The sequence below is a fragment of the Barbus barbus genome (assembly GCF_936440315.1).
Source record: "Barbus barbus genome assembly, chromosome: 46".
Classification (NCBI taxonomy): domain Eukaryota; kingdom Metazoa; phylum Chordata; class Actinopteri; order Cypriniformes; family Cyprinidae; genus Barbus; species Barbus barbus.
In genome coordinates, this window is record NC_136724.1 from 10,888,730 (window position 1) to 10,915,908 (window position 27,179).

The following is a 27,179-nucleotide window of genomic DNA, read 5'->3' on the forward strand; positions in this document are numbered from 1 at the left end:
TGCGCCATAGTAAAAACTCAAAAAAGGACAAAAGAACTAATGAATCTCCACTCACACTTTCAAAAAGTAATTCGGCCCTCAATAAAGAAGCCAGTCGTCATTTTAAGTAGACAGATTCACTGGAGGCGTCATTGTTTTGTTTTATGCATATTATGTGTGCCAAATGGCCTGAATACATCATTCAATGTGCGACAAAAATATTACTTCTTGTATAGATTCATACTTTTCTCTGTTAGACTTACACTAATATCTGTGAGAGGCTCTTTTAAAGCTTCACCATCCATTACAATGGCTTTATTGCTATAATGCTGTACTCCCACTCACAGCCTCTGAGAATTTGCATGACAGGCTGGCATCGCTGTCACTTTCACCTTGTGGCGAGGTTATTGTGTGCAAGTCCAATCACCTGCTCTCAGTTCAACCTTGAGCCTCAGCACACAAAAGCAGCCATTAAAGCAAACACAATCAATGCCATTCTGAGGATGTTATTAATATGAACTTGTCTTTACAGAATATCCTCACTAAGCTCACCAAATGCAGTTGGGAAATGAGTTTGTGAGGCAAAACAGCTTCTACAAATGTGTGATTAATGAGGAGGAAACAGACTTGGATTCTGCAGATGTGTTTGAGGTGGGTGTTGTTTCTTTTATACACTGTGTGTGTTTTGGAGAGCTGGGGATGGAGGGGGTATAAATATTTACGGAAGATGATCCAGTACAATAGCAATTGGTTGAACTGAATCTGACTGAATCTGAAGATTACATTGTGCTTCTCCTTTCCTTGGCAAGATGCTATCATAATCTATTCCTCTTGCCAGCTGGCTTTCAAAGGGAGGGCCTCTGCCATCGACCACCGGAGCCGGAAAAGTCCGGAACAGCTAAGCTTCAGGGATGAGAATGGAGCTAGTCCACTACACTATGCTTCAGCTGGAGGAAACGTGGACATAATTCGCATCATTGTTTCTGTCGTGGGCCCTGAGGGTAAGACTTACTCCTTGACAAAGTTGTGATGTAAATAAAGTAGCGACTGATCGTTATTTCTGTTGTAACACATCTGAGTGAAACAGAAAAAAAGGAAAAAAAATGTAGGGTTGTGAATTTGGTTTAACCATTGGTTGTTGAATGGATAGGGGTAAATCTGAATGTGACAAAATAAATGGATCAGGTTTAAGTGGACTAAATGACTGGAGAAGTCCTGCGAACGTCACCATAAAGATGCCTGTCGTTTCACCAGAAGATGGAGTTATATTTTGGTTAAAAATTAAGAGCTCAAAAAAATCAAAAGTAAAAAAAATTAAAAATTAAGGTTACACTTTATTTTGATAGTCCACTTTATACATTCTACTAACTATACGTAACTTTGAAACTACATATCAACTAATTCTCATTAATTTGCAACTACATGTCTACTAAGTTAGGTTTAGGGTTAGTAAAATAAGTTTACATATACTTGCAAAGTTTCTCATAGTCAGTATGCTGTATGTTGTGGGCCCATCAAAATAAAATGTTAGAAGATATTAAGCAGACAGTCTACTAATACTCTAATGACTGCTAGTTGACATGCAGATGCAAAGTTACTTACTGGTAGTAGAATGTCTAAAGTGGACTATCAAAATAAAGTGTTACCAAAATGAACAATAGTATTCACAATAGTGCTGCTGTCACAGTCACCAGATAAGCCGCCTCTGCACTGCGTTTCCCAGCATCCCTCTTGCCACTCACCTGCACTCCCTTGACAGTCACCCACACCTGAGATTTATCAGTGGATCCTTGTCACCTTTCACAACCAATCAAGCTCCCTATATCCTTGCACTCTCCCCACTGTTGCATTGTCTGGTCTTGCAGTTACTATGTGTTACTTACCTAACCCAAGTCTCTGTTTACTTACCCACAAGTTCTCCAGCGATCTACTCCGTGTTCGCCGGTGCTCCAACGATTCTCTGCTCCTGCCATCCCACCTGGAAAAAAGAAAGGACACATGAATCCACCAAGCTAAGCCACCAAACTGTTACATCTGCTACCAAGATACTTCTCCTCTCGCTGGTGTCTTGCCTTCTGCTGCCACCATCTTCAATAAACCTGCTGTTATACTGATTTACCCTTGTGTTTCCATTGTGTTTGCTGACAGAAGACCAGACCATTCAACATACAACACAGTAGGATGAGCTTCATTTTATTTGATCCTGCTGAACTACTCTACACCCGCAATCAAGCTGGCCGTCCTATCGAGGAGTTTTTGGAGGAGTTTATCGGACTCTCGCATTTTGTGCCCTGGAGTGAGGTGCTGAAGACTCTTTTTCTGGCTGGGACTTGACGACAATCTTGTTGGTCAGGTACCTACAGCAGCTATGTCAGGTTCTCTCGCTCAGTACATTGACCATGTGATGTTGCTGTGTAGTTCCTCCCTTACTGTTGGTGAAGCGGACGAAGACTCACGGGATGTCTCTCCAGGTCCACCTGATTGCTCCATCTCACCCAGAGCCTCCACATCCTTAGTCTCCCCTCTACATATTACTTCTGGCCTGATAGCCATTCCATCTGGTCCTTCGTCAAAATCATCACTTATCATGGCCACCGATTTCGAGTCCGCTCCAGTCTATGAGCCTGCCCCAAAATGTGGAAGAAACTCTGAAATTAATAACACCTCAGCACTCATTTTCACCTCTGCCCAAAGGAGGACGAGTAGAAGGAAGATACGGGACTCTGCGGATCCAGCTCCTGACTGCCATCCAGTGCCTTTTCTGACCCAGGAATTCACCTCTGAGTTCGCTCCAGTATCGGCTCCAGCCTGTGAGTTCGTTCCAGTCACAGAATCCAGAAGTGAATTTGCTCCAGTCCTAGAGTTCAGTAATGAATCTGCTCCAGTGTCAGCTCCAGCCCCTGAGTCTGCTTCAGTGTCGGCTCTAGCCCCTGAATCTGCTCCTTTCAACAAATTCAGTCCAGAATCCACTACAATCTGAATTATCTCCGAGTCCATTCCAACTCCAGAGTTCTATTATGAGTCCGCCCAGAATTCAGGGTAAAGCCCGCACAAGAATCCCATTCTGACCATACACCCACCTCAGAGCACAGCCCAGAATCAGCTCTAGCCTGATCTTAGAGTGTGCATACGCTTAAATCCACACCAACACTCATATTTGTAAAAACTGTCTTAGACGTGGAAAAGTGCTTAGCGTCACGTCAGGGTCTGATCAGACGTACGCACTTTTTCTTGTCGGAGTACTGCAGGTTTTTGGAAATGTAAGCTGTTCTTGCAGCTCGCTGTTCTAAATCAAAGGATTTTGATGATGACTGCGATCTTTTTTTAATGACATTAATTAGGGAGATGAAACCATTCATTTGCGCACAAGTTCAAGATAATTTGCGATTCATAGATTTCACATCTGAAAGAGACTCGTACGTGCATTTTCTGTACGTACACTCATTCTATGAATCACACGTACGCATATTTGAGAAATGATTGTAAGATCAAATTTAGGATGGTTTCTGCGCAACATTTTATAAATGAGGCCCCAGAGCTCTACCTGGTCCCAGTTCTAGTCCAGGAATCTGCTCCCCCAAGGTGCCCTCCAGTGTCCACTCCCCCAGAGTGCCTCCCAGAGTCCGCACCTCCAGAGCGCACACCAGTGTTCCCGACTCCTCTACTAGAGCGCAGCCTGGATCTAGCGTTTGTTACTTAATTAAACCAAGAGTCCAGTTCCTACATCTGAAACTGCGCCTACCCCAGTCCCAGAATCTGCTCCTAGGAATGCTGTCCCTAAATCCATTCTTGTAAACCGTCCGGGTCCTGCTGGAATAATTGAGCACAGTTCAGCGCCATCCTCAGCCTTGGAACACAGAACTGTTCCAGCTCTCATCCGAGAGCTCAGCCAAGATCCCACTCTCTGTAAGGAATGTCCAGCCATGACTTGGGAGGTCGTCTGCTAACACGCTGCCTACCCTGTCGCAGTTTTGGTGGCTGTTGGTAATCTGTCTGTGCCCTCTGTTCCAGTTATGCCTGCTCCTCCCTGGTGGACCTCGGCTCCTTTTGCTCCTCCCTGGGGGGGTATCAGTTCTGCCCTGGTGGGATTCCTGGTCTGCCGGCTCTGCCTTCCTCCCCTGGATCTCCGTTGCATGGACCCGGCCCTCCGTTCTCACCAGTTCCACCTGTGCTCCACCTCTCTCTGGGACTATGTTTTTGTCGGAGCGTTTGAAAGCAGCTCCTTCAAGGGGGGTACTGTCACAGTCACCGGTTGAGTTGCCTCTGCACTGTGTTTCCTAGCATCCCTCTTGCCATTCACCTGCACTCCCTTGTCAATCGCCCACACCTGAGATCTATCAATGGATCCTCGTCACCTGTCACCACCAATCAAGCTCCCTATATCCTTGCACTGTCCCCGCTGTTGGATTGTCTGGTCTCGCAGTTGCTATGTGTTACTTACCTAAGTCTCTGTTTACTTACCCACAAGTTCTCCAGCGATCTAATCCATGTTATCCGGTGCTCCAATGACCCTCTGCTCCTGCAATCCCACCTGGAACAAAGGAAGGACACATGAATCCACCAAGCTAAACCACCAAACTCTATCTGCTACCAAGATACTTTCCCTCTTGTTGGTGTCTTGCCTTATCCTGCCACCGTCTTCAATAAACCTACTGTTATACTGGCAGTCGTGGCCTAATGGATAGCGAGTCAGACTTGTAACCCGGAGGTTGTGTATTCGAGTCTCAGGTCCGGCAGGAATTGTCGGTGGGTGGAGTGAATAACCAGCGCTCTCTCCACCTTCAATACCACGACTGAGGTGAGACCCTTGAGCAAGGCACCGAACCCGCAACTGCACTGCTCTGGGTGTGTGTTCATGGTGTGTGTGTTCACTGTTGTGTGTGTGCACTTGGATGGGTTAAATGCAGAGCACAAATTCTGAGTATGGGTCACCATACTTGGCCACACTTCACTTCAATTTACCCTTCTGTTTCTGTTGTGTTTGCTGACAGCAGCAGGGATGACGTTTTTGAAAGCCAAAACCTGAAAATGAGTTGGTAATTTACCTTTTTTTTTTTTTTTGCCTGAGATAAGGTCTGTGGTTAACACAAGCTATTTCCACATTTTATTCTGCAACATAAAAAAAACATTAGCGATACCTTTTTCTTTTTTTTAAGCTTTTACTCGTCATAAAAAGGCATTGGCTAACTGAATAAGTGGCTAAATGGGACTACAAAGTTGTCTGGGACATTAAAAGTTGTCACACTGAAAGGGTAAACTCATCTAAAGACTGAAAGTTATTGGAAGTCCAGAAAACACCAAAATCTGACATTGTCATTTTAAATGAAAATATGACACCCCAGAAATTTAAATGACAGTTTGTAGTCATAACACTAGATTTAGAACAGTAAAAAGGTTGCAAAGGACTTTAAGGTTTGGGATCCAGTTCTAGGAAATAAGCAACGGGATCCAACTTTGAGGCCGCAAATAACTCATCTACTTAATCTGCATAAAATGACATTTTAACCATCATAACAAACAAAATCTTTTGAGAAATTACACTTGAGACTTTGTTTTGCACTAATTGCATTGTAAATATATAGATGTGTTTTGAAGGCCTTGTTCTTAGGCTTTGTTTATTCACCCCAGTCTTTTGCTATTCAGATCACATCAGGTCAATGTCTCATTATGTTCTAATGATTATAAAACTATCACATAATCTCCCCAGGGATCACACACTTACATCACAGGAAGGCTTATTGTGATCGCAGTACTTCAATAAATCATCGACAAAACAGAGCAACCAGTTCACTCACTACGATGGAAAAAGACCAAATGATCTTCAGAGTGCACATTTCTCTTCCTAATTATATCAATTACAGGGAAATATCATGCTGAAATAAACAAACCAGCCCAAGGTGGGAAGCTGGTCTCCCAGATTGTCTAAGATGATCAGTTTGGTCTGTGTGTAGGCATTTGTTAGCTGGTTAGAATGGGAGATTAGTTGACCAACCAGCTAAATACATGTGATATAGCAAAAAAAGTGCAAACACCACCAATCAGCCAATTCTAAAGATTTCATTGGTCATGTCAACCACACTGCTGATGGTGTGCACAATGCTGAACCAAATAACTAACCCCTAACCTACACCCTAGCACATCCAGCATAACTGTTTGTCATGAAATCCATTTCTGAACTCTGAACTGATTCAGTTAAGTCTGAACTTGTCTTGAAAGATGACTCAGTGATTGAAGTAGTGGGACTTAACTCTTTTGGGGGGGGGGATCCTACTAAAAACCAGGTTTGTCAGGCTGGGAGACCAGCTAAACCAGCTTAAACCAGCTAAAAGAAATCTAAAAAGTAAGGTAGGTAGTGTTTGGTTTGAACAAATATTACAAAAAGCTGGAATTTTAATATAACAGAATGTTGGGCGGATTATCATATTTTCAGCCAATCAGAGGAGAGATGCAAAATATGTAATTTAAATGTGACACATTAATATTCTGCAAAAATATGCATACCATATTCTGTATCTGTTCCAATGACAAAATTATGTTTATCTGTATATAGAAAATATGCCTTGTCTAAAATTATTTCTTAATTTTATTACAATCTACAGTATGTTAAAGCAAATATGCACCTTTTAATGGTTTTAACTGAATCTAAAATATAAGGACACAAGTGTTTAGAAAGTAATCGCTCTTATTAGTCAGAAAGTTCACCCCTCCCTAAATGCATACACTATATGTGCACAAGCTTGAGGGCGAGTGACTCTCAATCATGTTAACGCCAATTTTTTTTTAAACATTTATGTGGGCAATGTGAAAATATGTACACTATAGTATCTGTTTTCAATGTTAGTCTTGACAAATCCAGATATCTAAAACGCGTAAAGGAGGCGCAACATGGCCCATATAGTTGAGCTTGAAAACAAACCCTGAATTTTGCTAATTATTGGCTTCATGACATGCTCACAATTGCGTAGTATTTTTTTAAACATTTGTTAATTAAAAATATCACTAATGAATAAGTCTAACAAATATATTTTTTTATGAATCGATAGAATTTGTTAGTTATTTTTAAATCATTCATGGCTTTTCGCGTAAGGTATTTGGACTTGTCGCTGTGACAAACTGCTTACCTCTGAACACTGAGTGAGTGTACTGTCCAGAACGCACCAACCACTCCATATAAATTCAGTGTTTCTTTCTGTGTAGAGCTGAATGTACAGGACGAGCAGGGCAGAACTCCCCTGCACTGGGCTGTAGAGCAGGATCAACAGCAGAGCTGTGCGTTACTGCTGGAGCTGGGTGCTAACCCCAACATCCTCAACAGCGCCATGATGGGCCCTCTGCATCTGGCTGTCACAAAGAGATACAATCATCTAGTAGAGGTCAGTCACACATGAGCCTGGGAATCTGCTGGTGTCGCAGTCAGGGCAGGGGCCAGCAGTAGATATGCTGTTTGCAATCTGTTGAATATTTTGTCACAATGTGCATCAGACTGTATCAGATATGCTGTACTGGTCAAAAGTGTCTCAAGCTCACCAAGGCTGCATTTATTTCCTTAAAAATACAGTAAAACAATAATATTTGTTAACATTATTACAATTTTAAAGAACTGTTTTCTATTTTAATATATAAGTAATTTATTCTTGTGATGGCAAAGCTGATGTTTCAGCAGCCATTACTCCAGTCTTCAACATCACATGATATTTCAGACATCATTCTGTTATTGAGACTGACAGTCTGTTTTGGTGGTGGGGATATTCAGTCACTGAATCTGAAATATAAGGACAAAAGTGTTTTGTTTTAGAAAGTAATTATTGGTCATCCCTCCCTCAATTCATATGCTATATGTGCACAAGCTTGTTAACATGTTATCGCAAAAAAAATGTAAGCGTTTACATAGACAATATGAAAATATGTATGCTATAGTAACAGTTATAGTAATAGTTTTTAATGTTAGTCCAGATTTCTGAAACACTTAAAGGAGACGCACCATGGCCCATATATTTGAGCTTGAAATCACACCTTGCGCATTTTCATTCATAATAAACAGACTGACAGTTATTGAGACTGTCAGTCTGTGTTGGTGGTGGGGATTTTTTAGTTACTGTTTCTGCAGGTTGCATCATTATTAAGTAAGCGATGGCATTGTCTTTGAGTGAATCATTTACGCAACGGATTCGCCCATAAATCACTTGCTGCATCCTAAATCGCCTACTTACCTACCTACTTAAAATGTACTTTGTGACTACTAAAAAAAATATGTTCTAGTGTAAATATGAGTAGTATGAAAGAAATTTGGATGAACTATTTCTGCCATATTCCACCACTTTCACATGTCAATTCACTGCCATTCACAACTCCTCTCCTGTGGCTTCATGGGATAATAAAGTGTCCATTGATTATGCATTTCGATATCTCAGGTGGTAGAAATAGTAAATCATCTGGGTACATTTCATCTACTGTTTTTTTAAATACAGTGAATTTGGACAATATCTAAGTTGTCATATTTGGACGCAGCACCTGATTTATTCATTAATTTATTAGTTTGTTCATTCAAGTGACTGCCTGAATTCAGAATAGCATGCTAGCATAGCATTATTATTTCTAATTGTAATAGTAGTAAGCTAATATGCTTTTCTGAATTGAGCCAGTGTCTTTACAAGTGAGTCATTGAATTATTCATTCAACCCATTTACAGCACTGATTCATCCATTCAAGAATGAAACATGGAGACACAGCGGGTGATTCTGCTATGACTTTTTTGGAGCTGTTTTTCATTAGTCGAGGCAGTTTGGTTTTTTGAAATAAACTAAAATGAATAAAATGTTTTTCGTAAAATGTTTATATATATGTTAAAATGCTTATACTTAAAAAATTAGACAGGTAGCTTTAACAACTAACTGAAAATAAGTTGAATACAAAATACACTGTAATTACCTGTGGCCTCATGCCTATGGTCAAATCACAGTCTTACTGGTATCCCCAACAACAACACTGTTGCTTGCGTGATATTGCTCGATAGCAAGCGGATAGCACCGTGGGAAACTTAAGGGCGTCTTCTGTGAAGAATCTGCTTCCTGTCAGGGTGAAATGCTGGAAGAATTATACTGATTGAGTGCCTTGCAGAAACTGGTGATCATTTTGTTTGTGTCTGGCACAGGTCCTTTTTCAGTCCTGTGACAAAACAGATGCCAATCTGGAGGGGGATCTGGGAAACACCCCTGTGATGATGGCCTGCTGCACTAATAACTGCCAAGCTATTCAGTTTCTTGTGAGTACAAAGGGCAAGAAAAAAAAAAAAAGGTGACTGACAGAATCCTCATTCCCACATATTGTGTAATAAAATAGATTATTTTCTTTCCTTACAGTTAAAACATGGTGCCAAGATGTGTATTCAGAACAAATTGGGTCACTACGCTATCCATACGGTTGCTTTTGCAGGTGCCAAAGAGGCCATGGAGCTGGTTTTGGAAACTGGCAAGTAAATTTAATATTCTTATTCCACCATTTCACCACGACGAATCCACTCGCAACCAATTCACCATGCTGTTTAGACAGGCGCTGTGATTGTGCACAATACACGGGTGGTCTTCTGTTCCGGAATGATGTGTTCCAGATATAAATATTTGTGCTTTTCTGACATCTCCCTTTGGCGGAGAGACAGATGACACAGTTTTCATTTGCATTACAGTCCAATATTTTCAGATTCTTAAATGCAAAACAGCTAAAACAGATAGAAGGGTCAACATGTCAAACGTGACTGCCAGCCTCCAGAGCTATTTGCAAGCATGTCACATGGTGACCAAACAAAGCAGTCTTGCTTTCATTGTGATTGAGGTTTTTGACATCGCTCAGTGTCAGCCAATGTCAATTGATAGTTCACTCAAAAATGAAAATGTTGTCATCTTTTACTCACGCTCCTGTCATTCCAAACCAGTATTGTTTTTTTGTTTTCCTGTAGTAAGTTTGAATAATGTAAATCTCTTTTTCCATGAATTTTCAATAAATGGTGACTTGATGCAAGAAAGGACAGGCACTTCAAAAAAGTTGCAAAAGGGGACATTGTAGGCTATATTCCAAGTTTTAGCTATCGTATGACTCTAGAAGACTTGGAATATAGAGTATGAGTTGTATGAAACTCATGATTTGTTTTTTGTTTTTTTGTTATTTTGGCCCTTTTCACTGTACATGTTTAGTAAGACTCGAGGCAAAGAAATAATGACCATTTGATGTTGCCACTATATTCCTCTGTATGAATTGTCATGTATGGATAAATGAAGCTGAACTCTTGATCTCTACTGTTTCTCACCCTTATAAAGGAGAAGAACTCGGTGTTTCCACTTCAGTGCACATTAATTATTTGGATAAAACCAAAAGTACCCCCCTCCATCTGGCTGTACGTGGGGGCAACATTGAGGTGATCAAACTTTGCATCATTAAAGGAGCCAGAGTGGATCAGCAACAGGTAAGTGATGTTTCAAGAGGCATTAAAAATCTCATTTTAAATATAAAAGTTAACAAGCATAACTAAAATGATCAAAGAAATCAAATGGCCCAAAGCTTGTGATGAAATAGAAAGAATTTATTTTTCTTTTGGCAGGGAGTCTGTGGCTGCCCATTGAACTGTATTGTAAAAAGTTCTTACATTTTTATAAACTGATTGGAGAGAATCTTAAACTAATACTTCATCCAAAAATTTAATTTCTTTCATCTGCGGAACATAAAATATTTTGAGAAATGTCTCAGTGTTTCTATATATTACTTTCACACTAAATAATGTAGGATCCCATGTCCATTACATAAGAAAAAAGGTAAATCAGCTCTGGTAAATCAGAATTGATGTCATAAATTAAAATTATGAGATATTAAGTCATAATTATTAGATTAAAAAGTCAAAATGATGACATAAAAAGTCTAAATTTTGACAAAACAAAATTATGACAAAATCATGGCATATGTTTTCATAATTATGATTGTGTCATTTTTATCTTATAATTAGTAACATAATTTTTACTTTTTATGTCAATTATTAACATCTAATAATTCTGGTGTCCTATGTCATAATTATGATTTACCAAGGCATTTTTTCTTATGGGGTGGAAATGGGCTTCTATATAATGGCCTAGAAACAAAAAAATCATGCCAATTTCAGTGCACCCGGTGGTTTCAGGTTCCATCTTTCCACTGACTAGATTTTCCACCAATATGAATTTTGACATAAACATATTTTATCAAACTCCTCCTACAGCGGTAATAAGATAGTCAGCATATTTAGGTAATATAATCATGAGCCCATTATCATCAAGACTTATTTCTGTAAAAGCTTTTTGATGCATTAAAACGCACTGAAGCTAACTGAGAAGTTTGGGGACAAACAGAACCAAATTGCCTAATGTCAAGCTATAATGTCATGATTCTGAAAGAAAGACAAAAATAATTTTATTCGTGAAATGCAGCCATAAACAAATGTGGCCTGCAATGAATACAAAAGCAGCCAGATTTCCTGACTCTCGATCTCGACCACACAGACACAAACACAGTCACACTCCTCCATTTGTCGTCTTCAGTCCTTAGCAGCAGAGTTGATGCATTCAGTAATAGCTGCAGATAGTTAAATTGATACAAATTGCAGCCACTTACGCCTATAACTGAGCTTGGCAGTTCTGTCCATCGTCACAGCAATTCAGGTTGCTCTCTCATTAATGGTTTGTGTTACTGGTGCAGCAGCTGAGAAATTGCCCCCCCCCTCTTGCATTACCTGACCCTGCCTTTCCTATTTATGTCAAGCTAATAGCTGACTTCCATCTCAGTGTCTCTGTGTGTGTGTGTGTGTGTGTGTGTGTGTGTGGCTTGATTGTTTTGCAGTGTGACAAATCCACGGCCCTCCACTTTGCCTGCACTCAGGGTGCTCTGGAAGCCGTCAAAATCATGCTTTCTTCTTACAACAAAGTGGAAGACATCATCAACATCAGGGATGGAGCCAATCAGACCCCCTTACATAGGTCAGTGTGATGCCATGCTGCTTTCCAGTAGTTATAATGTGACCTAGCCTCCTGGTTTATCTCAGAGCATGTTAAGTTCATTCATAACTCATGTTAAGTTAGCAGATATGGACATAAATGCCAAGAAAAGCATATAACGTAAGCAGGAAAATCCATACTATTGCCCAAGATGTTGCTGGTACTGGATAATGTCTTTAAGATTTAGAACACATTTGCTAAAAGGTTTAGTTTTGGAAGCTTGCCTGTAATTGCAACTTTTTCACAATTGATTTCACAATGGCATTTTAGACCAGAGTAATAAATTTGAACAAATTTGAAGCATGTTCATGCTTCTGTTTTCCATACAAAACCTACTGACCAAAGGGCTGTTCACACCAAGAATGATTAATAATAATAATAATAATAATACATTTTATTTAAGGCGCCTTTCAAACCACTCAAGGTCACCAAACATCAGGAACAATAAAACAACAATAAATAGCAAAAAAAAGAGAAGCAGCAGTTACAAAATAACCACAGTAATATAACAATAGGCTAGAAGAAAGTGATAGGAGGAGAGAGGGGAAAAAACCCCTAGATGAGTGTAGACAATCATCATGTAAGATAAGCTATTCTGAATAAGTGAGTTTCAAGTTTAACTTTAAATTGGGATAGAGAGTCTAAATTACGTATGTTAGCTGGGAGTGAGTTCCAAAGGCAAGGAGAAGCACGGCTGAAGGCTCTATGACCCATGGTGGTTAAACGAGCCGTGGGTGTATGGAGTCTTCACCCAGTGATGAAGAACAAAGGGTTCTAGAAGGAGTGTTGGGCTGAATGAGATCTGAGAGATAATGTGGAGCGAGGTTAGGGAGAGTTTTATACGTGAGAAGAATAATTTTGGATTCAATGCAAAATTTGATGGGAAGCCAATTAAGTTGTTGAAGAGGAGTAATGTGTTGTAAAGATGAAGTCCGGGTTATGATATGAGCGGCAGAATTCTGAATCAGCTGAAGTTTATAAATAAGCTTGTGTGGTAAACCAAATAAAAGGGAATTACAGTAATCGATGTGAGAGGTGATGAGTGAGTGAACAAGAATGGCAGTACTGTGTGGGGTGAGAAATGAACGAAAGCGAGCTCTATTACGAAGGTGAAAGTAACAAGACTGGACTGTACTATTAATGTGAGCATCAAATGAAAGGGTGCTGTCAAAGATGACCCCCAAGTTCCTAATCTGGGGAGAAGGAGAAACGGAGGAACCGTCAATGGATAAGAAAAAACTACAAGATCTAGAGAGACTAGAGTTAGTACCTATAAGAAGTACTTCTGTCTTACTGGCATTAAGTTTAAGAAAATTAGTAGAGAACCAACTTCGTGGAGACAGTAAGTAAGACAGACAGGTGGAAGAATGGAGTCAGGCTTAGTCGATACATAGAGCTGCGTATTATCAGCATAAAAGTGAAATTTAATACCAAATTTAGAAAAGATATTACCAAGTGGGAGGAGATATAGATTAGGAACAGTAGAGGACCTAGGACGGAGCCTTGAGGAACGCCACAGCTAACAGGAAAGGGTTGGGAATGAAAACTTTTTAGTTGTACGTACTGTGTACGGTTAGAAAGATAAGAAGTGAACCAGGACGAGAGGAACACCAAAAATACCAATAGCAAATAAACAATTCAACAAAATATTGTGTGAGATGGTGTCAAAAGCTGCGCTCAGATCAAGCAAAACGAGAATAGATAAAAACCCACCATCAGCAGCCATTAACAGATCGTTAGTTACTCTCACCAAGGCGGTTTCCGTACTATGCTTGGAACGAAATCCTGACTGAATACATTCATATAAGTTATTGTTACTGAGGCGATCCTGAACCTGTGCTGCAACTGCTTTTTCAAGGATTTTGGAAATGAAAGGAAGATTTGAAATGGGACGGAAGTTATCAAGATTGTTGGGGTCTGCAGTAGGTTTCTTAAGAACTGAGGTTATAGCAGCTGTTTTAATAAATGATGGAACAATTCCGGAACTAAGAGAAGGAAGACAGGCTTTTACAAGATGAGTTGGTATTGGGTCAAGCAAACATGTGGAGGAATTAGATTTGTAAATGAAATTAGAAATTTCTAGTTCAGATGGCAGGGTAAAAGAAGAAAAAAATAATAAGAGGGGTAGCAGTTGAAACACTGTGTAATGGATTACAATATGGATTAGCCGAAGAGGCCAGATGTTGGTGAATAGCGCTTATTTTGTCACTGAAAAAAGACAAATTTATGGCATTGAGCAGTGCAGTACAGGTGTGCAGGAAGGCTGTCAGGTGGTTTCAGGATACGGTTTACAGTGGAGAACAAAGCTTTAATATTACTTTCTCTAGACTCAATTAAGTGTGAATAAAACTAATATTTGGCAGCAGAAAGAGTATCTTTATAAAAGTGAACATGTTCTCTATGTACCATAAGTTCAGTTCATTTATAAAGGTGTTCCAAACGGTGGCCTTCAGTTTTTAACTGGTGAAGTTCAGGAGTAAACCAAGGCGCAGAGTGAATGAATGATACAGTCCGAGATTTACGAGGTGCAAAATTGTCCAGGAGCTGCTGTAATTCCGAATTATAGAAGGAGACCAGATCATCAGAAGGAGAGAGATAGTCACTATATGAGAGGTTGGAGACTGCAGCAGTAAAAGCTGAGGGGTTGATCTTATTTATATTACGGAATGTCATAGAACGTTGTTGATTATTATAACAATAACTATATGTGACCCTGGACCACAAAACAAGTCATAAGTAGCATGGGTATATTTGTAGCAATAGCCAACAATACATTGTATGGGTCAAGATTATAGATTTTTCTTTTATGCCAAAAAAATGATTAGGATTTTAAGTAAAGATAAATTTCCATGAAGATATTTCCTACTGCAAATATATCAAAACTTAATTTTTTATTTGTAATATGCATTGCTAAGGACTTAATTTGGACAACTTTAAAGGCTAAATAATAGTTGTATCTCAGCCAAATATTGTCCTATCCTAACAATCCATACATCAATAGAAAGCTTATTTATCCATGTATAAATATCAATAAAAAATTGACCCTTATGACTGGTTTTGTGGTCCAAGGTCACAGATTGATATCCACACCAACGTATAATAACTCTGTTTATTATTAGTGTGTGCTGCGATTATGTTGTCTGCTTCTTTAAATGCTCAAGCTCTTTAAAGCAACTGTACTCTATGGACAGGGAATAATCAATATTGCTTTAAGTTGTTTTACCACCATTTGTTTTTAATAGAGCTTCCAACCTTCATAGATTCATAAAACTTTTGAACTGTCTCCAAGTGAATGACATACAGTATGCATGTCATCACTTCAGAGATGTTGGAGGAATCTGCTTTTCTCTTCAAATACTGCCCGTGGTGGTTTGATGATATTCAAATCAGGTGATTTGTCTGGCCAGGGCAGTTGAGGAAGTTCATCTTGGTGCTCTAGATTTCCAGGTTTTATGATAATGATACCATCTTGCATTTTAGCATTGGTGTGTGACTGAAGTTAATTCAATGTCTGAAGTTAGATATTTCTTTAAGCCCTGCAAGGTTTTTACCTTAAAATATCAGATCCAAAACATTTTGATGGTATGCTGACTTGATAAGGCAACTGGCTCTGTTTCTTTTCCACACTCCTCCCCCCAAATGTCTAATCTGGGAGTATGTATTAAAAGTAGTTACAAAATTCCACAAAAAGGGCGGCAACAACAAATACTTGTGTACAGTTATCCACTGTAATTACCACAGTGATATATTTACGAAAGTATAACCGTAGGGGCAAAAATCGACAAAACTGAAAAAGTCAACAAAACTACATACAGCTGGTTTAAAGTCAGGTGGACTCTGATTGGCTCTCAATGTTTTTATCATTCATCAGCTGAAAAAAAAATTCTAATAGTAATTCCAACAATATTGTCATTATTATTATAGCTGTGGTGTGGACTTCCCTATTGTCATAGAATTTGAACGATTGTTTTATAGATATAGTTATCATCCTTGGTGTGAACGGGTTGTCAAACTCCAAAAAAAAAGACACAGTTAAAGCACCATAAAAGTTCAAATGATGCTAAATTCCAAGTCATTTTAAGCTGTATATTGAGGACATTTTAAAAAGTTACTCACAAATCTCACTCTGTTATAAATTTTTAAAATAAAATAAATTTGCTATGTTTAGTTTGATTAGGAGATGCACAAAAGCCAGTGGCATTTGGTGTTGTTTAAATCCTGAAATGGGAAGTTTTTCATTCTTGCCTGAACCATCCCTTTAAAAAGATATGAAATGTTGACAGAAATGCACACAGTAGACTGTTTACAAGTAAAAATAAATGTCTTTTAAATTATTCACTGTAAGATTCAGTGCTAGGAGTGCAACATGAAATATGATAGGATACTGATAGCATGATCATACTAGGACTTTTAAAGCAAATCCGCACTGGCTTTCACCGTCGTAACTTATTCAGAGTACAAGAAAACCTTGTGAAATATGGTGAAACATTCATTAAAGCAACCTAACTTAAAGAGCATTCCTTGAACCATGATAGGCATTCCTGGGCTGGTGTTGCAATATGAGACTTCTTTACTTAAAATAAATAGGGGCTAAGTACCAAATGAACTTTTTTTACAGAACTTATAAAAGTTTTAGTTCAATATAGTTATAACACACACACACATACGTAATTATGCAGCTTAATGCGTATATATATGGTGTATATGTATATATACACCTAACATATATTCTTGTTGGTACAATATTTTATTGTATTCTACATATGGCTTTTAAAGCACTTTCTTGCTTTGACCATACAAATGTATTAATAAAGGTTGTGCCATTAGCGTGCTTGGCCTATTACAATTCACAGCTGCATTTGCTTGATTGATTTCCATGCTTTAATGATTAACATTGACATTCTTTTCCTAATAGAGCCACATTGTTTGATCATGTCGAGTTGGCTGAATATCTTATTTCAAAGGTAAATGTTTGAATGTCTGCTTTGTGGGAATGTGAGTGACTAAAACATCCGAACTCAAACCTTCATTCTGCTGTATGTGCATTCTTTGAAACAGCAAAGCATGGATTGATCTTTTGATAAGACGAATATTAAGCACCCAATATCTCATCATATTATAGTGTGTCCTTTGATGTCCAATATCTTGTCGTATGTCCTTAGATAAAATTTAACTATTTCACTGTTATTTGGATCTCATTTATCTTGGAAAGGGAGCAGAAATGGACTGCACTGACTGTAAGGGACTGTCTCCTCTGCTGATGTCCTCCAAATGCTGTGCCTGGAAAACAGTTGCATTTTTGCTGTCAATTGGTAAACATTTTTTTAAAAATAAATGTTCAACAGATTCTGGCTTTAAAATGATTTGCATGCACATTTCTGTGTATAGGGATAGTTCACCCAAAAATTTAAATTCTGTCATTAATTACTCACCCTCATGTCGTTCCAAACCTGTAAGATCTTTGTTCATCTACGCAACACAAAATAAGATATTATTGATGAAATCCAAGAGCTTTCTGACCCTGCATAGACAGCCTAGAATACTTCTTGAGCACAAAGAAAACAAAAATAATGACTTCATCCAACAATTTCTTCTCTTCCGTGTCAGTCTTCAACACGTGTCCACGAGAATACCACGGCAATGTTTTGTTTGCACACAAAAAGTATTCTTGTAGCTCCACAAAATTACTGTTGAACCACTGATGTCACATGGACTATTTTAACAATGTCCTTACTACCATTCTGGGCCTTGAACGTGGTAGTTACATCGCTGTCTATGGAGGGTCAGAAAGTTCTAGGATTTCATCAAAAATATCTTAATTTGTGTTCCGAAGATGAACAAATGTCTTATGGGTTTGGAACGACATAAGGGTGACTATGAGAATTTTCATTTTTGGGTGAACTATCCCTTTAACATATTGAAAAAAGGTGCCGATTTCAGAATCAAAGACGAAGCAGGTCGCAACTTCCTCCACTTTGTCGTTCTTCAACCAAGAGGGCTGAAAAATCTTCCTGAGACAGTCTTACAGGTGTGAAAACTTGCCTAAACGTCAAGTTCAGTTTGTCAGATGCAGAACACAGCTCTTTCATTTTGAAAGAAAGCCTAAAGAGTCCAAGTGAACCTGTGTTATGGATTATTACATAATGTACTGTTTTGAACTCGCATATGTTCTGTATATAGTTATAAGAGCCCATTGCCTCCTCCAGTGTAATGCCGTGAAGGAGATGTTGTCTGATGAGGATGTTGAAGGCTGCACTCCTCTGCACTACGCCTGCAAACTTGGCATCCACGATTCGGTCAAAAATATGCTGGGTCTAAATATCTTTGTGGGTCAAAAGTCACGGGAGAAGAAATCAGCTCTTCACTTCGCTGCAGAGTGAGAACGTTTGTAATACAGTCACAGCTATATGAAAATCAGATCTTTGTGCGTATTATCTTATATATAAGTAATAAGTTTTGACCTATAATAACATATCAAAGGTATGAGTATTGTGCAAATGTTCAAATTAATGCAGCATAACTCCAAGCTTTTACATCTCATGCACTCCTAAACCTGCTATTACTAAGTGTTTTCTCCAATTTCTGTCAGATATGGGCGAATAAACACATGTAAAAGGCTGCTGGAGATCCTCACAGATTCTAAAATGCTGAACGATTGGGATGAAAAGGGTTTGACGCCCCTCCATCTTGCTTCAAGGGCAGGACACGCTCAAGTTGTGGAGCTGCTACTCAGAAGTGGTGCGCTTTTTCAAAGGTACACCATTCTTTTGTGGGAAAGCGAAACATCTACATTTTTCTACACAGTCATCACAAGTGTTTTTTACATAATTACCAGCCAGTGTTATTTAAGATACTATTATAGTTTCATTTTAGTTTACGTTTTAGTACTTTTCTTGTGTGCAATCTAGAAACATTAAAAATAATGTTTATAATAATAATTATAATTAAAAAAATATTTTTTAATGTTTCTAGATTGAGCCATGTTTGAATAAAGGCTTTTTGACATTTTGGAACCGGAAGAAGTGCCTCGGATTTGTTTTTCTATAGATATGTCTATGTAGTTTTATTAAGTGTTAGTTATCTTAGTACTTCAGCTTAAATTAAATAAAAATTATTTTTATGTTTTTATGTAAAATTCTCATTATTAACTAGTTGCATATTAGTATGCATATTATTAGCCTATTGGCTGTTTATTAGTATTTATAAAGCACATATTAATGCCTTATTATGCAGGACCTTTGATCCTACCACAAAACTAAAAATAACTACTACCTTACTACATATAAATAAGCAGCAAATTAGGAGTTTATTGAGGCCAAAGTTGTTGTTTATAATTAGTTAATAGTGAGAAATTATCCCCAAACTAAAGTGTGACCTAATATTTTATTTCAGTTATTGCTTATTTTATTTCATTTAATGGTTTAAAACTTTTATGGTTTTAGTTTTAGTTAGCAATACTAACCATACCAGGTCATACTTGCGTCAAAATCTCTGCATCAAAATTTAGTTAAGTTAATCACAATTTGCAATTGATTATGTTGTGAGTTCATTCAACTGGACATTCTGCCATAAAGTCTTTTGCAATCTTTAGTGATTACAAAGGCTGGTCCTGTTTACATCATGCTGCGGCTGAGGGATACACACATACAATGAAAATCCTCCTGGCAGCCAATGTCAAACTACTGGATGAAACAAATGAGGATGGGGTAAGCAGCGTAAAAATCCTAAACAACACAATCAGTTTGAGAAATACAATTACTAAGCCATAGGAAAACAACTGAACAAGATCCAAACTTAACACAGTCTCACAAATGCATTTTTTTTTTTTTTACTTTCTACTCATCAAATGGTCCTGAAAAATGTGTCAATGTTTCACAATTTCCACAAAAATATTGATATTGAAATATGAACTGTTTTCGACATTTTAAAAATATATTACAATAGAAAACTGTTTTAGAAAACCGTTTTTAAATTAGAATAATATTTCACAATATTACTGTTTACACTGTATTTTTAATTAAAAAAACGAATGCATCAATCTAAGTAATCATTGTCCTTTATGATTTTAATTGAGCATCACTGGTTATTAATAAGATGTATGCGTTAACAGAACACGGCCCTTCACATAGCTGCACAAGTGGGACATGTAGGTGCTGTTTTGATGTTATTGGAAAGAGGAGCTGAATTCACTCTCAACAATGCTGACAACTCTTTTTTGCATGAAGCTGTGCGTAATGAGAAAAAAGATGTAGTGAACACTGTCATCGAAAGTGAGCGGTAAGGAGACATCCACATTCAAGATGACCACCTTTTGGAGGACAGTATTAATTTTACCATAAAAAATTACTCTGATTCCAGATTAATACTGATATATGAATTAACTTTGTAAAATAACATTGTATTTGTTAAAAGAATTAACAAATAAAATGTTCATTTTATTGTTAGGTTGATTCTTTTTTTTTTTTTTTTAGCTGAAGGTTTAAGATAAAATAATTTTGGAATTCCAAACAATTCATTATTTCCATCAAAATGCCCATGTATTAATTTATTTAGGGTCTTTTTTTTCCTAAACGAGAAAAAAACTCTTTAACTACTTTTAAAGTTTCCTTTTCAGTGTTTTAAAATAAATGTATGTCAGTGTACAGTAGGATTTTTAATGCAACAATATGAGAGAATCGGTTGAGGGTCTACCATAGCAAAACTCTGTAAATATGTATTTTGTTTTATTTTTTAAACGTATATTGTTTGTCTTAGCCTTCTTAGTCTTCTCAGTTGAAAAAGCTATATTAATTCACTGCAGGTGTGGCGAGGCAATAAAGTCATTTAAAGCAAAATCCCGCTGTGCTGTGATGGACATCATAGAGTTTCTCCCAGAGTCTTTCAGGGTCTGTGTATTAACTTCCCATCTTATGAATATCTATGTAAGCTATTGTTTATAACATTTTTTGACATGAAACCCCACTCTCTTCTGAACAGCACCTTCTGGACCGGTGTATTTTAGAGTCTGATCATGATGCCAACAGTTCAGATTATCATGTAAGCCTTGCACAAATTTGCAAAAAGTTGTATTAAGACTATTGATGAGGTTCCTTAATGATATACAGTGCAATTGTTCAATGTTGTTGGCAGATCATGTATGATTTTCGATGGCTTCAGGCTCCTTTACAGCTGAAGAAGTATGCTAAAACAGACAAAACAATGAAGTTCCAGCCTTTGGCAGCTATGAACGTAAGTCCCCTTAAATTATATTGCATATATATATATATATATATATATATATATATACATTTACATTTACATTTATTCATTTAGCTGACGCTTTTATCCAAAGCGACTTACAATTGCTATATATGTCAGAGGTCGCACGCCTCTGGAGCAACTAGGGGTTAAGTGTCTTGCTCAGGGACACATTGGTGTCTCACAGTGGATTCGAACCCGTACATACATAAGCATTGTAACTAGTGATATCTGGCTTTTAGACCCCATTGTACACTATTCTTAAACACAAAGCTCCTATTCTTTCTGCATCCTAAAATATTGTGAGAATAAATTGTAACTCTTGCACCACACTAGGCCATGGTGCGGTACAACCGTCTGGAGCTCCTCACTCACCCCGTGAGCCGAAAATACCTGGAGATGAAGTGGTATGATAAAGATGTTCTGTAACCGTTCTGGTCGTGATGTTTTAAGTCACTATGATATGCTAATTTCTACAGTCCAATACAGTCACTGCATTTTACTTTAGTGCATCTAGTTAAAAATAGCAGCAGTGCAGTGTTAACATCTCTTCAAATAAATAGACTGGTTTACATAAGCATTTGAATATCCTACTGGTATTGTGTTTTATTTGGACAGGAAGGCGTATGGAAGCAAGGTTCATTTGCTCAACCTGGCTGTCTACCTGCTTGGCTTGTTGCCACTTACATACCTCATCCTCAATCTGAGACCGAAGCAGGAAGTTTTTGGCAACAGCACAACTGTCATCATGGTGCCCGTATCTTTTAAAGAGGTAGACAGCCTTTGTTCAGAGATCTCTGGCATCTTGTAGGAAAGAGATGAGCTCGAAAGAGTTGAAGTGAACACAAGAGTGTAATTCCTGTAATGTGTGGAACAAATGACAGCTGGAGATGCGTATCAGTGACAAGCAGAGAAGGGAAAGGTGAAAGAATAATGGTAGTTGAATTTAAATGACAATCAAATTGATTGTGAATTACTTTTCAAAGTCACACAGTGTCATAAACGCTAAGAGAGAGGCAAATTATATTACCTTTTTGGAATTATTAATATAATTCTGTCTTCTAGATGTGGTGCTACACATCAGTGGTGCCAAAACACAAGGGAGGGTTTGGGTGTTACTAGAGACAATTTAAGGGTCACTTTTCATGAAAAGAGTAGAAAATTCCCATTACTTTTTACATGTTGACTTTAAAATGAATTTAGGCACATCCCAGATTTTGGTCAAAATTGTCAAAAAAAAAAAAAAAAAAAAAAAAAGGAATCAGACAACTCCAGAGAAAATAAATGGGACAAAACTTCACGCTAAATTAACAACTGTAGGAATGAAGGTCGCCTTTAATTTAAAGGTAACAAACCATATAATTTAATGTAATGACACTACAATCACTTTACAATGAACAGGTATGCATATGAAAAAAAAATAAACAGCAAATTATATAAATTCAAGCTTATTATCTTGACAAACAGTTTTGAAGATTTCAAGTAGATATGAATTGTATGTGTGTTGCCTACAGTATATAGAAAATATGTGGCCATATGTGAGAAAACTGTCATTTACTTACTTACTTTGGATTACAAGAAACTTCCAAGCAGGTCTGTTGGAGCTGGTTGGAGCTAAACTCTGCAGAGCTGTGGCCCTCCAGGAATTGAGTTTGAGACACTGATTTAAAGGAATAGTTTACCCAAAAATTAAAATCTACTCACTCTCAGGCCATCCTTAGGGTCACAAAATTGCTTCTTCATAATTTAGCATTACAACACTTGCTCATCAATGGATCATCTGCAGTGAATGGGTGCCGCCAGAATGAGAGTCCGAACAGATGATAAAAACAACACAATAATCCACAAATATTCCACATGACTCCATTCATCAGTTAATATTTTGTGAAGATAAAAACTGCATGTTTCTAATAAACAAATCCATCCTTAAGATGTTTTTAACTTCAAACTGTTGCTTCTGGTTGCAATATGAGTCCTCTATCCATAATAGTGCTTTCTCCAGTGAAAAAGTTGTCTCGTCTGAATCAGGAGAGAAATATGCACAGATCAAGCACCGTTTCCAAGCAAAAACAGCTGGGCACCAAGCAAAAAAACAGGGCACAGACTGCAGAGGATTCATTGGTGAGCAAGTGTTGTAATTCTAAATTAAGAAGAAGCAAACTCATCTACTTGTGATATAATGCTAAATTTCTCAAAATCTGTTCTGATGAAGTAATTACATTTTCAGCATTTGAAAAAAAAAATATATATATTTTTTTGGGTGAGGAATTCCTTTAAAGCATACCAATAATGTCAACCTTCATCATTATATAGGGGTCAGAAGGACCCATGGTCCTTGTTGTCAAATTGGCCTAATCTGTTATGCAATGACAAGCCAATTATTCAAGCTATCATTCATAATCACATGCATATCCGTTCACATTTGCAATCACGTCCTTATAACCTTGTCCATGTCCCATTACTTAATTTAGTGAGTGTCATTATGAACTGAATGGCATTCATCAACTTCCCAACCCATCAGCTCAAGGTTATAATCCCCATGAAATTAAGTATATCTAATCTTGTACGCATATTACTATTTATCTTTTGAGAAATGGCACACAATATTGGCATAAGTATTATTCATTTTTGAGTGTGAGGAACATGCACACACCATAGCAGAGATTTTTAATTTAGCATAATATGCTAGATGGGTTATGAATGAAAAGTAATACAGTCATTATGTAAATGTGATTAATTTGGCGATAATGTTGTAATGATACTCTCTCTCACTCTCTTTTCTCTCCATCCAGCAAAAATGTTTAATCTCAGTCTGTATAATCATGGTGCTTGTCTTGAATGTGTATTCCGTTTGCAAAGAGCTGGTGCAGTTGGCTCAGCAGGTAATAGTTATGTCATCACTTCCCATAATGCATCCACTATAAATTCCTCTCATACTACTACAGAGACTCTCAGCAGAGGGCAATCAAACCGTCACTAATCATAAATGTCATGATGCACATTAAACACACATGCCTTTGCCGTGGGGATTCCCTTGCAGGGCTCTAAGCCTTCCAGCAAAGTGATTTACCTAAGTTAAGTTAAGTTAACAACTTTATTAATCCCACAAGGGGCAATTCAAGTAGGGTAGCAGAATCACACAGCAAACACAAGACATCACATAGAAGATACAAAAAAATAAATAGAAAGAAAAAAAAAAAAAAGAAAAAAAAAAAGAAAAAAAAAAAAAAAAAAAAACCCGACATGCTTCATAATTCAATTCTTCTTGAAAAATAATAATAATAATAATAATAATACAAATAAAAACAAAAAACACCTTAAGACTTTAAATTACAAAAACGAATAGCCTCTGGAACAAAGGTACATTTATATCTATTAGATAAACATTTAATGCTTCTAAATCTTCTTCCAGAGGGCAGTACTTCAAAGTAAACCTTCAAGGGATGAGAGTCATCTCCCGTGATACTACGAGTTTTCCTGAACATTCTATAAACTACTATAAAACTATAAAAACACAGCTCAGATTTTGCATGCATTGTTCTATGTACTCTATTGTACTCTTTGCCACTGGCAAGGGTATTCAAATTGCACTATGTTTGGAACCTAAAAGTGATTTTATTTAACCCCTCATGTCTTTTACATTACAGAAAATATATTACTTCACAGACTTCTCGAACCCTGCTGACTGGTGTGCAGCTATTAGCTCTTTAGTCTTTGTCATTCCCATGTGCTTCAATCTAGAGAACACATGGCAATGGGAGGCTGGAGCTTTCGCCATTCTGACTTCATGGATTGGCTTCATGCTCTACTTTCAGAGGTCTAGTATTAGTGGTCTTCCTGGAATTTTCATATGAAAAAGTCACATTTTCTAGATTTATCGCAAAGATATTATATTTACTATTTAAATTTCTAATCACAATAATTACAGTACATGATATGCTGATTAATAAAGTGAAGTACTATAAATTGTATTTAGTGTATATGCTGTAAGAAATGTACAGTTTATAGATGGGTTATCAGCTTGAGATTTTTATCAATATCAGTCGGTATTTGATATTGTGCATATTTATTTTCCATATGTTTACATTTTTTACACAACTGTTTGGAGTCAAAGATTTTTTTTTTTTCATTTATGCTCACCAATGCTGCATCTACTTGATATAAAATATCGTAAAAGCTGTAATATTGTGAAATATTATAATCATTTAAAATAATGGATTTCTATTTTAATACATTTTATAATGCAATTAATTCCTGTGATGCAAAGCTGAATTTTCAGCATCATTACTCCAGTCTTCAGTGTCACATGATCCTTCAGAAATCATTCTAATATTTGGTGCTTAAGAATTTTTCTGATTATTATCATTGTTAGGATTTTTTTTTTTTTTTTGGAAACCATCATTTACCAATGGTAAATAATGCACCAATAGTAAAGAAACTGATAGTAAAGAAATGTCTAATTTTACAAAAGATTTCTTTCACTTTTCACTAATTTAATGCATCCTTGTAAAAAATAAATAAATAAATTGATTTTTGACATTATCTAACACTCACTTAAAATGAATCTTTATACAGTAATAATTTATTAGCACTGTGAAATGTAATCTTTTGAAAATCTAAAAATGAATATCCGTTTTCATTCTACACATTACAATGTGATTGATAAAGCCACTTTTAGCATTCAATAGTCTAAAATGTTTGCATAAAACATCTGAATTCTCATATGCCCTTTTCACATGGCAGGTTTGAGCGAATTGGAATTTACGTGGTGATGTTTGGTGGAATCGTTAGGACCCTGGTGTGCATCATGATGCTCTTCATCTTCCTATTGCTCGCATTTGGATTGGCCTTCTACGCTTTGATGCTCCACCAGGTAAGTCCAAACAGAGAGAGCATATCAATCCAGCATGACAGACCTGTCAGGTCTTGGCAAATCGGTGCGGTTTGATAATAATGTTTACTGTTTGCTGCTTTCGACAGGATGAGTTCAGCTCCATCAGCCTTGCTCTAGCCCAGACGTTTGTGATGACAGTGGGAGAGCTGAACTACCAGAGCACATTTCTAAACGCTTATGAAAATAGCCGCATGGCGTTCCCCGGGGTCACCTATTTTATTTTTGTGTTCTTTGTGCTTCTCATGCCTATTCTTCTCATGAACCTAATGGTAGGACACTCAACACTGGCCTGCTGGAAGCCGGCTATTACTGTTAATGATGGCTGCAATTTGTTAGGAGGTATTAGGCTTATTTGTCTAAATCATGTTGCAGATTGGTTTGGCAGTAGGAGATATCGCAGAGGTACAGAGAAATGCAGAGTTGAAGAGGATAGCCATGCAGGTGAGCATACTGGATATCTCTAATGGACGTTAGCATTAGTAGCACAAAACCTAGTAAGAGTTAAAGACAAGTATAAGTAGCATATCTAGTGCACCACATTAATCAAGAAAGCACTTCATTACAGATAGATCTTCACACTGCCCTTGAGGAGAAGCTACCTTACTGGTTCCTGAAGCGAGTGGACAAACCAACTATCACCATCTATCCCAATAAATGCAAGGTTTGTCTGTTGACAAATGCTATTCCTACTCTGGTTGCACATGAACTTTTGATAAAAACAATATAAAAGACATTTCAGTTAATATTAATGTTTAATGACAATCATTTGTTAAACAGAAAGTGCTGATCCAGGCGCTCGTTGATGGTGAGATCCAAAACACAGTTCGCAACCGTCTGAACCTCTGCTCGCGGCAGGGAGGGCCTCTGGAGACAGAGCTGCACAAACAAAAGAACAGGTGATCTCTTTGTTTTGAGTTTACTCAGGAACACCAACTAGAGTAACATAAAGGATTTGATTTCAAAAGTGAGCAGAAACTTTTGTTCCAGTGTGAATTTTTAGAAAAGATTTATTTTTCTTCAGTATTGAACATCACAATAAAAAATGGGAAGGTTTATCA

General features: G+C 37.4%; 1 pseudogene across 1 annotated transcript in view; it reads left to right on the plus strand.

The window, feature by feature from the left end:
- Nucleotides 1-534: 534 nt before the first annotated feature.
- LOC306864955 (transient receptor potential cation channel subfamily A member 1-like) overlaps nt 535-27,179 on the plus strand; it is a 29,085-nt pseudogene continuing 2,440 nt past the window's right edge. The window contains exons 1-26 of the transcript in view: nt 535-630; nt 818-980; nt 7,177-7,352; nt 9,131-9,241; nt 9,339-9,447; nt 10,290-10,435; nt 11,836-11,972; nt 16,906-16,954; nt 17,153-17,302; nt 17,918-18,018; nt 18,197-18,366; nt 18,580-18,744; nt 19,582-19,696; nt 20,101-20,267; nt 20,791-20,875; nt 20,967-21,026; nt 21,120-21,218; nt 21,564-21,634; nt 21,846-21,999; nt 24,020-24,109; nt 24,875-25,044; nt 25,971-26,100; nt 26,208-26,390; nt 26,494-26,562; nt 26,687-26,782; nt 26,899-27,017. The product of the transcript in view is annotated as a transient receptor potential cation channel subfamily A member 1-like (transcript). The remainder of the gene's footprint in view (nt 631-817; nt 981-7,176; nt 7,353-9,130; nt 9,242-9,338; nt 9,448-10,289; nt 10,436-11,835; nt 11,973-16,905; nt 16,955-17,152; nt 17,303-17,917; nt 18,019-18,196; nt 18,367-18,579; nt 18,745-19,581; nt 19,697-20,100; nt 20,268-20,790; nt 20,876-20,966; nt 21,027-21,119; nt 21,219-21,563; nt 21,635-21,845; nt 22,000-24,019; nt 24,110-24,874; nt 25,045-25,970; nt 26,101-26,207; nt 26,391-26,493; nt 26,563-26,686; nt 26,783-26,898; nt 27,018-27,179) is intronic.